Genomic DNA, 14,687 nt, shown 5'->3' with positions numbered 1-14,687 from the left:
GAATTTTATTACTCCACATTAATTGTTTTTTCTTTTTGCAATTTTTCATCCTTCAGTGTGTGTTGCACCTTGTCTTCAGTGATCAAGGAACTTGATAGTTTTGTTTCTATTTCTCTTGTTCTGGAGCCTTCTCTCATTGTGTTCTTCTTAGAGAAATAATTTGTTTTCTTTTCAGTCCCCGAATTGTGGAATTTCTATCTATCGAGTTTTATTTTCAAATTATATGTATAATAAAAAAATAGAAAATAAAGAGAATCCAGTACCATGTGTGGTACCAGTGACAGGAGCAAGCCTCGACTCCACCCAGCCTGAAGCTGACTGTGTCCGTTCTTCCTGTAATGTAACATAAAAGAGCGGTAAAGCGCATACGTTCAAATTTCGAAGTTGCGTGGTAGAACCTTGTTCGGATCATGGATTCTTCGGTCTTCGTTTTAACCAAGAAGTTACCTCTCAACAGAATGAGGAGTCGCCAGAAATAACACTTGGTTCGCATTCCACGTTAAGCTAGTCACCTTTCCATAGCTGGATAACTGGGATGGGTTACAGACACACAAGTCGCCGAAGTGAGGTCAGATAGAAGGACTTGCAACACGTCATTGAACTACAAGATATTACTATTATTATAAATATTCACAAATTTGTACAGAACTCTCACAGTGCGGGTCTTGTTATCTTTAAGTTGTAATTGTTACATAAAATCACGAGGGAAGAACGCAGCCACACTGAGTTCTATATGCTGCTCTGGTTTTTTACTTAACCAACATCTGCCAACACTTTTTACCCGCTAAGCACTATCGGACAAAAAAAACTTGATATATCTGGGAATCATGCCTCTGAAAACACTATTCTTATTGAATGCGATCTTGAGTTGGTTAACCATAATTCTTATTTTCGCTAAATACAAATTTCTTCCTTATTTGCTTCTGGAAACAAAAATACAAACGATAGAAAATATACAAAGGTATGCAGAGCAACATGAGAAGAGTGCAAGCACTTGTACTGCAAAGATTCGCCGTAGGCAGAGGCAACAAGCATGTCGCCCGTAAACATCCTTTAACAGCTAGAGTAGTCAACTTATCGAACCTCGAGTTGTCTTCTGATGAACAGCACTTGTTAAGCAAAGGTTTGAATTTTAATCTCCCAGCAGCAGGTAACAAACAAATTGTTAAAGGAGCTACTGCTGAAGTTACAAACGTTTGTGAACAATGTAAAATTCCTAGATCTCCTCAGCCAGACATTGAAGTGAAAACTCGTAAGGTACTCGACAAATCCTTTAAGACTCTATTTGCCCCCAAAGCACTTCTCTCATCAGTCATGAATCTGAACACAAGATAATGTGCAAGTAGTGTTATCGTAACAATATCCGACAAAGGCAGCTACGTCGTACCATTTTCTGATTTTCAGAAAACAACAACATTAAGGAAGTAAAGAAAAATCATGTGCCAACATTTATTGATGTGAAGAAATGTGTGATCAATTCAAATTTTTGTTCCTCTTCAGACGTTGCTAAAAAAAGATGTGTTGTCATGAACCCAAAATTACTGAAACTTTTACTGTGATACCGGGAAATCCCAACCCTCCAAGGTGTCGTTGCTTTGCTATCGCTTCATACCGGAGACGAAAAATATGTCTTTACCATAGAAAACGACCTTTCCATCATTTGCGCGCCTTTATCGCGGGAAGAGAAAATATTTCTGCAACATAATACACTTTATTGGAAATGTAGGAGTCTAAGACCCGTGATTTGTGAAGAAGGTTAAGGGAACAGCGTTCAGTTTACGAACTGGGCCTTGAATTCGATCGGTCACCTCCTGCCAATTGAGTGCAGACATTTTCATTCATCTGTGATTCACGGTTGTCACCAAAGATTTGTGACGAGCAACCATCGATGCCCATGGAATGACAATTTGACGGAAACCACGCAGTGGTTACAGGGTGCATTTCCGTTCATTGGTGGAAGCCACAGAGAGGGAAAAAAGGAATTCAATACGTCCTTGAAGAAGGATATGTCGTCCATATGACGTAGCAGTGCCATAACATCATCCGCGTACGCCCACAGCGAGACGGCTTCTTCTAATATCTACCACCCCATAACGGATCAGCAATAGTGCGAAGTAGATGTTCTAGGGACACAGCAAAAAGCGACATAGGGTTCCCTTTGGATAATTCCGTTGGACTGGGATCTGTGAATTAAGTTATGTATGTGGCGTCTGTTCTTTTGTAAATGCCCGAAAGAACAGGCATCACTGTGATTCTGATGCCAGTACAATTCAAGACACAAAGACATTAAAGACATTAGCTGCCGGCAGGCTTCGATTTATATCAGTGGTGGAACCCGGGCCTCCTGTTTACCAGGCAGATTCCCTGACCACTGCGCCATCCAGACAGAGTAGTCACCATAACTCTACTACTACCCCAGCACGCCTCTCATCACAGCCAGATTCTCAACATATACCATACACTAACAATGTGTTGCTCCTGCTCATTAGCTTCATTGCTAGTGTCATCTCACCAGTTCCAATAAGAATTAGAACTTGGCGTGCATCTGCACTGAAGGAATCATTGATTGTCATAGGCATAATTATGAATGTGGTGCTATTCTTCCGGACGAAATTCAGAATGGTCATAACAAGAAAAAATTTTTTGCAAAAAATAAATTTATTATCGTCTGATATAAATTTAAATGTTACGAAGTCATTTCTGAAGGTATTTGCTGCAGTGTAGCCTTGTACGGAAATGAAACGTTCGCCATAAATTGTTCAGAAAAGAAGAGAAGCGGTGGAATTTGGTGCCAGAGCAAAATGTGGAAGTTTTGATGGGTAGACTGAGTAATGAGGAGGATTGAGGCAAATGAAAAATTTATTCACAACTTGACTTAATAACGGAGCAGTTATTGGGATACATCCTGAGGCATCAGGAAATAATCAGTTTAGTAACGGAGCCCGCATCTCGTGGTCGTGCGGTAGCGTTCTCGCTTCCCACGCCCGGGTTCCCAGGTTCGATTCCCGGCGGGGTCAGGGATTTTCTCTGCCTCGTGATGGCTGGGTGTTGTGTGCTGTCCTTAGGTTAGTTAGGTTTAGGTAGTTCTTAGTTCTAGGGGACTGATGACCATAGCTGTTAAGTCCCACAGTGCTCAGAGCCATTTTTTTTAGTAACGGAGGGAAGTGTGTGCAATAAAATTTATTGACAGAGATCAAGGGATGAAGATCACAAATCAACAACAACAGTAATAAATTAATGAACGTATTATGTGCATGAGTTTAGGGTAACTTGAAGCACTACAAAAATCAATACACTCACGTAACTTTGTAGAAAATAACTTCCTTTTTTCCCTACCAAGTATTGCTACAGCATATCCAAAAGACGTAATACATTACAGGGAACGAGGTAGAACACTCTCAAAGACAAGGTCATTTTATTGAGAAGTGACGTGACAGTTAGTTACAGGCAGCGTTATAGGCCCTCTGCTGTTCCTTATCTACATAGACGATTTAGGAGACAATCTGAGCAGTTGTCTTAGGTTGTTCGCAGATCATGCTATCGTTTATCATCTAGTAAAGTCATCAGATCAAAAAGAATTGAAAACCGACTTGTAAAAGATATCTGTATGGTGCGAAAATAGGCAATTGACCCTAAAATAATGAAAAGTGTGGTCATCCACATGAGTGTTAAAAGGAATCCATTAAACTTCGGATGCACAATAAATCAATCAAATCTAAAGATCATAAATTCAACTAAATACCTAGAAATTACAATTACGAACAACTGAAATGAGAAAGAACACAGAAAATGTTGTGGGAAATGGGAACCAAAGATCGAAATTTATTTGCAGAACACTTAGAAGATGCAACAGTCCTACTAAAGGGACTACTTACGCTACGCTTGTTCGTCTTCTTTTGGAGTACTGCTGCGCAGTGTGGGATCCTTACCAGATAGGATTAGCGCCGTACGTCGAGGAAGTTGAAATAAGAACAGCACAGTTTGTACTTTCGAGAAACAGGGGAGAGAGTGTTACGAACATGATACGGGATTTGTGGTGGACATCATTAAAACAAAGGCGTTTCTCGTTGCCGTGGCATCTCCTCACGGAATTTCAATCACCAACTTTCTCCTCTGAATGCGAAAATATTTTGTTGACGCAGCCTTACGCAGGGAGAAACGATCATTATAATAAAATATGTGGAATCAGAGCTCGCATGGGAAGACATGGAAGTTCGTTTTCTCCGTGCGCTGCTCGAGAGTGGAATTATGGCGAATTATTGTGAAGGTGGTTCGATGAACCATCTGCCAGGTACTTAAGAGTGATTTGCAGAGTATCCATGTAGGTGTGCCTCATCATTGTAAGGCTATATGATAACAAATTCAGACCAAATGAAAAACACATGTCACAGTAAAGGGTCCCAAAACAGAGGCACCCATATATAGAATGTACCCTCCCCCTCCCCCTTTCTTGCGGCAATGCAGTCGTGTATTCTCGCACGGAAAAGATCGCTGAGGTTTGGTATGCCGTCCTGCGGTAGACTGTCCGAAGAATCTTGTCAGAATTCGCCAGTGGTTCCCGTTGCAACTGGCTTGAGATCTAGTAATCTTTTTGGCCAGGGCGGTTGTTGTGCGCTATGAAGAGAATGTTGGGTTGCAGTAGCCGTATGTAGACGTGCGGTGTCCTGCTGGAAAATCATATCACCTTTATGTAAAGGAAATGGCAGTAGCACTGTGATAACATATGTCACTTTGGGGCACTGGGAACTTTACCCTGCAGAAACACCAAATGTCGCCGCATGTTACAACTGCTGCCTCCCACCTCCATCCCTCCCACGCACACACACACACACACACACACACACACACTCACACACACACACACACAGACGAGCGCCATGAATCCTGGGCTGGGACGTGTAAGTCGTGGGCGAACGCACTCCGGAACAGGCTGCTCACCAGGTCTACACCGTACACGTGTACGTCCAATAGTCGCACGTAGACAGAACCTACCCTCATCAGTGAAGACAACAGAGTACAATTGCACCGTCTAGTCAAATCTTTCACAACACCAGAGCAGCCACGGTTGGTGGTGTCGTGGTATCAATGGTAGCCTGGCCAGGGGCGCACGTTACCTTCTTTCTGTTACAAGCCCACATGTGTCCTTCATAGCACATCAGGTGCAGCATGTCCCAGAGATCTTCCCTGGATAATGTTTGGTGAGCCACTGCTGCTCTCACAATGCGTCGACCTCCGTGTGCGTCTCTAATACAGGAACGTCCAGAATCCGGTGTACGGGATGGGAATGATCCACAGAATACTCCTGAAAGCAGAGATACCACGTCGATGTATTGTGCCCTACATGTGCAGCTACCCGTCGATAACTTCATCCAGCTTGTAATATTTCTGGCTTATTCAGCTATCATATTAGGCTCCAGGAAGCTATTCCCAGGGCAGTGGAGATGCAAGAAGCATAGAGACGACGCAATGTGGGATGAGGTACCGGTAACATATGTTACATTCGGTACCATTCCCGTGAGAAAGACCGCCTGCATGATGCTGATGCTCTGTGATTGGTTGCTGTGTTCGGCGGTAGGGCGCCAAAACGTTAAACTTTTGTTGCTATTATTGATTAAACCTGTCATCCAAATAACTTCATTTTTTTAAATAAACATCTCTCAACAGCCAGCTATCAATCAGTCATTTCAAAATTATTAAAATCAAAGTATTACTAAAACAAAGGACTGACGATATTACTGCCGATGGAATTCGGTGTCGTTCGGGTCACGCCTTCCTGGCTTGGTGCGCGAAGTGTCTCGGGCAGTCCGGCTCTCCAGTTCTGACCGTTCCATTAGACAGACATGTTGTCTGTTATAGCAGTATTTGTTTCATGCAATTTTATTTACTACAGTTCAAATGGTTCAAATGGCTCTGAGCAATATGGGACTTAGCACCTGTAGTCATCAGTCCCCTAGAACTTAGAACTACTTAAACCTCCATGCCCGAGGCAGGATTCGAACCTGCGACCGAAGCGGTCTACTACAGTTCCGACCGTCCATAGGTACAGGCATGTTGTCTGTAATAGTAGTATTTGATTCATGTAATTTTATTCTCCAGTTCTGACGGTTCCAGTAGACAGACATGTTGTCTGTGGCAGGATGTAATTCATATTATTTAAGCCAGATATAATGGCTGTGGAAAGATATGTCCAATACGTTGTGATCAAGAATAGTTTCTCGTGTCTATATGAATAAAAACGCGAGTGGCATCTCATATGAGTTATGGTTTATTCGTAGCAGCAGTTCCTTGCGAAGTTAATTTCAGCCTCAAGAAAAAGAATCCACGACCTGCGTGCTGTTTTCTGCGCTGGGGACATCATCATCATGAAGACAGCAGGTTAGTGAAGTGTACAAGAACTTATGTTTTCCACACAGGGCAGTGGAAACTACTAGGCACCTCACGTGTACTGCATGCACAGTTCAAATGTGCTCAGTGACACGTCATCTGCAGTAATGAAGAGGAGGTAAAGAAGGATGAAAGTATTAACACTATCTCACTTTTATTCCATTTTTCTTGCCGTAAGCTTCCCGCAGGCCCATTTTGCGACCCTGTTCAAATGACTGGATTTCAACGGCAGTACGCCCTTATCGGCGAGATATGGTGATATTCTAGAATGAACGTTGCACATACTGTTCATCTCTACATACAGCACTGTTACTGCCTGCAGAGTCAAAACACGGGGCGCATCTGATCATCGATTACCATTACAAAAGAATGACTAATACTACAGCCCCTCAGTACACATGTATTATCCATGATGCCATTGATCACAATCCTTGAAAGTTGTCCGGCGCTGTATAATCAGCGTAACAGATACACCAATTTTTTGTAGTAATAAGTGATATCCATTATGGTCGTGGTTGACCGTAACTTAAAATGTCCACCATTAAAGGTAACATTATCCCTTTTAAGTGATCCCTTAAATTTTTATTTACTGTTTTTAGTTATTTACTGGTTATTTATCTGATTTGCGATCGGACTGTTAAGAGCGACGACTCAGAACTTTACCTGTAGTTTAGGTGTCTTGCATACCAGTCGGGCTTTACCTCATTTCTATCACATACTCTATGCAAGCAGTTTCTTACTAGTAACTGAGAGCGGTGAATCGTCTAAAAACTGAGCATCTGTAAAGGACTGTGTGACTTCGAAACATTTTTGCTCGGTTTCATGCAAAAAGAGACATTCAGAGCTGCAACTAAAATGAATGTTGATTTAGTCGGTGACCCGTTTCGGGCTACACCCGTTCTCAAAGCAACCAATGTTTGCCAATAAAATGTCCGTCAAGACAGCAGTAAGCTGTGTGTGTACATAAGTGCATGACACCAACTAACGTTCTTTGGAATCACACGCATATGAAAGCACTTTGTTTACTTCCATTTTGACGGACATTGTACTTAGCAAACATTTGTTAGTTTGCCGGTCAGATACTAAACAAACATCCATTATGGTCTCAACTCTGGCTGTCTCTTTTTGCATCACAATCTGAAAATGAGTTGCTTTCCCACTATACCCAGCACGCTGGAGTTAAGAAAACTTTTGCTCTACATAGATATACTCCTGCCTGTAACTTAGAAATAAACGATATTTATACCAGTACTGAAACTGTCGACGTTTAATTCAGGTTTTATTTGAAAATTGTTCATTTCTGTTACTTAAAGATAAACGATACTTATACAACTACTGAAATTGACAATGTTGGTAATTCAGGTTTTATTTGAAAATTGTTCATTTGTAAAGTGAAACAGAGGGATGTCGTAGAAAAAAATAAGAAAAAAGGCAATACAGATTTTTCACGTACCGTAGCGATAGAAAACGTAATGCCTTACAAAAAGGAAAAAAAAAATAAAAACAAAAACATACCAAAAATCGCTTCAATAATTCGTGAAGCTTATGTAAAATATATTCCTGCTACGCAGCAACAACTTCCACACTTATCAATTACAGCAGGGAATGCATGCTTATGATCATGGTAAACAACGTTCCGCGCAGTATAGATTAACAACAGATATATAGATTTTTTTGTGTGCGAGTGTGAACTACACTCACATCAAATGTAACTGGTTTCGTTGCGTAAACACGCTGAAGTTACACGATCAAATAATTTATCTCACTTACATAATGCAGTTTATATTTTGTAAGGATGCAAAATACACTATGTAATGAAAAGTATCCGGACACCCCCAAAAACATACGTTTTTCATATTATGCGGATTGAGTTGCCACCTACAGTACTACATATCAGCGACCTCTGTAGTCATTAGACATCGTCAGGGAGCAGAGTGGCCGGCCTGAGTGGCCGAGTGGTTCTAGGCGCTACGGTCTGGAACCGCGCGATCGCTACGGTCGCAGGTTCGAATCCTGCCTCGGGCATGGATGTGTGTTATGTCCTTAGGTTAGTTAGGTTTAAGTAGTTCTAAGTTCTAGGGGACTGATGACCAAAGAAGTTAAGTCCCATTGTGCTCAGAGCCATTTGAATTTTTTGGAGCAGGATGGGGTGCTCTGCGGAACTCACGGACTACGAACGTGGTTAGGTGGTTGAGTGTCACTTGAGTCATACGTCTGTACGCGAGATTTCCACACTTCTAAACATCCCTAGGTCCACGTTTCCGATGTGATAGAGGAGTGGAAACGTGAAGGACACGTACAGCACAAAAGCGTACAGGCCGACCTCGTGCGTTGACTGACAGAGATCACCGACAGTTGAAGAGGGCTGTAATTTGTAATACGCAGTCATCTATCCAGACCATCGAACACAAATTCCAAACTGCATAAGGATCCACTACAAGTACTATGACAGTTAGGCGTGAGGTGAGAAAACTTGGATATCATGGTCGAGCGGCCGCTTACAAGCCACACATCACGCCGGTAAATGCCAAACGACACCTCGCTTGGTATAAGGAGCGTAAACATTGGACGATTAAACTGGGGAAAAATGCTGTGTGGAGTGACGAATCACGGTACACAATGTGGCGATCCGATGGCAGGGTGTGGGTATGGCGAATGCTCGGTGAAGGCCATCTGCCAGCGTGTATAGTGCCAACAGTAAAATTCGGAGGCGGTACGGTAATGTTATGATGTGGTCGTGTTTTCCATGGAAGGGGCTTGCACCCCTTGTTATTTTGCATGGCACAATCACAGCACAAGCCTACATTGATGTTTTAAGCACCTTCTTGCTTCCCACTGTTGAAGAGCAATTCGGGGATGGCGACTGAATCTTTCAACACGATCTAGCACCTGTTCACAATGCACTGCCTGCGGCAGAGTGGTTTCACTACACTGTAATTGACTGGCCTGCACAGAGTCCTGACTTGATTCCTACAGAACACCTTTGGGATGTTTTGGAGCGCCGACCTCGTGCCAGGCCTCACCGACCGACATCGATACCCCTCCTCAGTGCAGCACTCCGTGAAGAATTGGCTGCCATTCCCCAAGAAACCGTCCAGCACCTAATTGAACGTATGCCTGCGAGAGTGGAATCTGTCATCGAGGCTAAGGGTGGTCCAACAGCACATTGAATTCCAGCATTAGCGATTACGAACTAGTAATTCATTTTCAGCCAGGTGTCCACATACTTTTGATCACGAAGTATACCTGATGGAACAACACTGAACGATGCATGATTCTAATTATGTGCGAAACAAACAAACAAAGAACGAAAAAACAAAGTTAATCCGTCAGGTCCTAGTTTTTCTCTTAGACATTCATTTATGTTACGTTTGCTACCAGTGCTACCAATACCACCAATAATCCTACAGTTTATTGCCCCATTTAAGTACTGCCCCAAAATTACTGGGGTTGGTTTTGGCAGAGCATGACCCTACTCACAACACGTCACGTCCTACATAGAAAAAAATCTTGTACCTGTCGTTCGTGATGTGTTTGTAATCAATGGTTATCTATTTCGCTATTAAACATGAGCAAAATCTGTCATGAGGACAACAATGAATGTTCATACCTACGCTTTCCACACCCACTCTTTTGCTATCGATACTGATATTTAGTTATTACAGAGAAGTCGTCGCTAAAATGGTCTTGATTTTTTTCGTCTACAGCAGGTTCCTCTTTTACTACAGCATTCTTTATATTGTTACTTAAGAGAAATTCTAACCGAGTTCAGCTCTACTAGCCCTTGAAAACCAAAAACTCCTTCTTTCCGCTCAATTTGGAGATTTATGAATATTACTAATAAATATTCGACTTCTTAACATCATCCTCCCTTCTAACATCGTATTTAGTTTTATACTGCCACTCATCCCCACAACAATCTGACCGTCACTTCTAGCTGTACACGCCGACCTACTTTCATGCCCGCCCGTTGCGTACTGAAAACAATGCTGGTGCGACTCGACAATGACCCAGCAAACAATCAGGAGCGTAGCGTACCAAAGATACTGGAGTATGAGACTCTTCGGCTATCGCATGCTGACCAATGGGAATGAGTGTATTCTTACCTATTTTATATCAAACTTGAATGTCTACGCTGATAAATTTGTGTTAAATGAAAGCCTATCAGAATGCTTAGTTAAACTTTTTAAACTTATTGCTACCAGTTTCGGGCACAGCCAGTTTTCAATTTTAGAGTGGTACCTAAACATACTCAACCTGTTATCAATAATATATACATAATTGTAATAAAATAAGAGACATCAGAGCTTGCACGGAAATTTCATTATATATATATATATATATATATATATATATATATATATATATATATTTTCTTTTTTTTTTTTTTTTGTGGTCACATTCTGAGGACACCAGAAACCAGATTATCAAGGAAAATTATTGAGAAACTCTGGAATTTGAAACAACAAGGAGGATGGCTTAAGGAAATAAGACAGGATATGGAAGAACTGGAAATAACTCTGGATGATTTGCAGAACAAAACGCTAAATTTAAAGAAGTTGAGGGACACAGAAATAAGATTTAAACCAAAAATTGACAAACGACATACAATGAAAAGGGTATTTACAGATAAGGAACGACGAAAAGCATCGGAACGAATGAAGAGATACTGGGCCACTCGGAAGGGGAAAATACCAAAGAAGAGGACCAGAAATGATTGACTGAAGTGGTCCAATGAGGCCGTAAAAGCAGAAGAAGAATATATATATATATATATATATATATATATATATATATATATATATATATACTCTTGGAAATGGAAAAAGGAACACATTGACACCGGTGTGTCAGACCCACCATACTTGCTCCGGACACTGCGAGAGGGCTGTACAAGCAATGATCACACGCACGGCACAGCGGACACACCAGGAACCGCGGTGTTGGCTGTCGAATGGCGCTAGCTGCGCAGCATTTGTGCACTGCCGCCGTCAGTGTCAGCCAGTTTGCCGTGGCATACGGAGCTCCATCGCAGTCTTTAACACTGGTAGCATGCCGCGACAGCGTGGACGTGAACCGCATGTGCAGTTGACGGACTTTGAGCGAGGGCGTATAGTGGGCATGCGGGAGGCCGGGTGGACGTACCGCCGAATTGCTCAACACGTGGGGCGTGAGGTCTCCACAGTACATCGATGTTGTCGCCAGTGGTCGGCGGAAGGTGCACGTTCCCGTCGACCTGGGACCGGACCGCAGCGACGCACGGATGCACGCCAAGACCGTGGGATCCTACGCAGTGCCGTAGGGGACCGCACCGCCACTTCCCAGCAAATTAGGGACACTGTTGCTCCTGGGGTATCGGCGAGGACCATTCGCAACCGTCTCCATGAAGCTGGGCTACGGTCCCGCACACCGTTAGGCCGTCTTCCGCTCACGCCCCAACATCGTGCAGCCCGCCTCCAGTGGTGTCGCGACAGGCGTGAATGGAGGGACGAATGGAGACGTGTCGTCTTCAGCGATGAGAGTCGCTTCTGCCTTGGTGCCAATGATGGTCGTATGCGTGTTTGGCGCCGTGCAGGTGAGCACCACAATCAGGACTGCATACGACCGAGGCACACAGGGCCAACACCCGGCATCATTGTGTGGGGAGCGATCTCCTACACTGGCCGTACACCACTGGTGATCGTCGAGGGGACACTGAATAGTGCACGGTACATCCAAACCGTCATCGAACCCATCGTTCTACCATTCCTAGACCGGCAAGGGAACTTGCTGTTCCAACAGGACAATGCACGTCCGCATGTATCCCGTGCCACCCAATGCTCTAGAAGGTGTAAGTCAACTACCCTGGCCAGCAAGATCTCCGGATCTGTCCCCCATTGAGCATGTTTGGGACTGGATGAAGCGTCGTCTCACGCGGTCTGCACGTCCAGCACGAACGCTGGTCCAACTGAGGCGCCAGGTGGAAATGGCATGGCAAGCCGTTCCACAGGACTACATCCAGCATGTCTACGATCGTCTCCATGGGAGAATAGCAGCCTGCATTGCTGCGAATGTGTGTGTGTGTGTGTGTGTGTGTATGTGTGTGTAATATTTCGTAATATTTGTGTTCTGATTTCTCTTACTTCTTTATTACGATAATCATTTCTCCCTTGGTTGATCGGAAAACACCTTTGTTTTAATGACTACCATCCCAATTCGTGTTATCATATCTGTGGCAGTCTCTCAAGGTTCAAATGGCTCTGAGCACTATGGGACTCAACATCTTAGGTCATAAGTCCCCTAGAACTTAGAACTACTTAAACCTAACTAACCTAAGGACATCACACACACCCATGCCCGAGGCAGGATTCGAACCTGCGACCGTAGCAGTCCCGCGGTTCCGGACCGCAGCGCCAGAACCGCTAGACCACCGCGGCCGGCGTGTGGCAGTCTCTCTCCGATTCGCAAGGATGCCAATTGATTTGCCCTTCTTTGAACTTTTTGATGTCCTTCCTCACTCGTATATCATGCGGGTCCCACACCTCACTTCAATACTCCAGCAGAGCAGTCTCTTTAGTAAACCTGTCACATTTTCTAAGTGTTCTGTCAATAAATCACAGTCTGTGGTTTGATTTCCCCACAACATTGTCTATGTGATTATTAAAATTTAACTCATTCGTATCTGTAATCCCAAAGTATTTAGTTGAGGTTACAGCCTTTAGATTAGAGTGATTTTTGTGTAACTGATATTTAGCGCCTGCCGCGGTGGTCTAGCGGTTCTAGGCGCTCAGTCCGGAACCGCGCGACTGCTACGGTCGCAGGTTCGAATCCTGCCTCGGGCATGGATGTGTGTGATGTCCTTAGGTTAGTTAGGTTTATATAGTTCTAAGTTCTAGGGGACTGATGACCAAAGATGTTAAGTCCCATAGCGCTCAGAGCCATTTGAATTTTGATATGTAGCGGACTCTTTTTAATGCTCATGACCTCACACTTCGTGATTTAGATTCAGCTGCCAGTTTTCGTGCCATGCAGATATATAGTCTAAATAATTTTACAATTCGTTTTGATCGTCTGATGACATTACATGACGATAGATGACAGCATCATCAGCAAACATTCTAGGAGAACTGCTCAGATTGTCTCCTAAATCGTTTATGTAAACCAGGTACAACAGTGGGCCTGTAACACTTCCTTGGGGAAAGCCTGAAATTACTTTTGTTTTACTCGATGACTTGTCGTAAACTATACGCCATAGGTACACAATTTAGTTAGAAGTGGCTTGTGAGGAACGGTGTCAAAGCCTTCTGGAAATCTAAAACCGTGGACTGAATATGACGTCCCCTGTCGATAGTACTCATTACTTCGTAAGAATAAGGAGCTAGTTATGTTTCGCAAGTACGACATTTTCTGAATCCGTGTTGGCTGTTTCTCAATAAATCATTTTCTTGGAAGTGTCCACAGTCCTAAAGTCCTACGGCAAATCGACGTTAGTTATACGGGCCCATAATTCAGCGGATTGCTGCTATTTCCTTCCTTGGGTACTGGCGTGACTTGTACAACTTTCTTGTCTGTTGCTGCGAATCTTTCTACGGACGAGTGATTTTAAATGATTGCTAAGTACGGAGCTAGCGTATCAGCCTATTCTGAAAGGAACCTGGCTGATGTACTGTCTATACCGGAAGCCTTGCTGTTCTTGAGTATTTTAAGCTTCTCCGATACTGCAAGGATATATACTGCTAAGTTATTCATGTTAGCAGCAGTTCTTGATTCGAAATCTCCACTATTTTCTTCCTCTTTCGGAAAACCGTGTTTAGTAACTCTAGTGACTCCGTCATCAACAACATCACCACTGCTTATTGCGCAGTGAAGGTACTGATTGCGTCTTGCCACTGATGTATTTTAAATACAACCAGAATATCCTTGGGTTTTCTGTCAAATTTCGAGACAGAGTTTCGTTGAGGGTACTATTAAAAGCATCTAGCACTGAAATTTACACTAAATTTCGAACTTCTGTAAAACTTTGCCAATCTTTGGAATGTTTCGCTCTTTTAAATTTGGCTCCTTTTTCCTTGTTTCTGCAGTAGTATTCTAATCTGTTTTGAGTACCTTGGGGCATCAGTGAAATCTCTTATCGCCGTCGATACTATTTTTTTACAATTAAACCAAGTCTGCTCTATGATTACATAATCATATATGAAGGGGTGGAGACTGTCCCTTAGGAAGGTGTCAAGAGAAATTTTATCTGCTTTTTTAAAATAGCTTTGGGTTTATTTCTGGCGTGTTTGGATGTTAGTTTATTCAGTCTAGCGACAATAGCCTTGAGT

General features: G+C 43.0%; 1 non-coding gene across 1 annotated transcript; it reads left to right on the top strand.

Moving 5' to 3' along the window:
* The first annotated feature begins 8,325 nt into the window (after nucleotides 1–8,325).
* Nucleotides 8,326–8,409, top strand: Trnap-ugg. The gene has a single exon. It is a non-coding gene; the product is annotated as a tRNA-Pro (tRNA).
* Nucleotides 8,410–14,687: the final 6,278 nt, after the last annotated feature.

This window comes from Schistocerca americana, chromosome 7 (genome assembly GCF_021461395.2).
Source record: "Schistocerca americana isolate TAMUIC-IGC-003095 chromosome 7, iqSchAmer2.1, whole genome shotgun sequence".
NCBI classification, from domain to species: domain Eukaryota; kingdom Metazoa; phylum Arthropoda; class Insecta; order Orthoptera; family Acrididae; genus Schistocerca; species Schistocerca americana.
The sequence above is the reverse complement of the archived record's forward strand: the minus strand, read 5'-3'. Positions and strand labels throughout refer to the sequence as shown.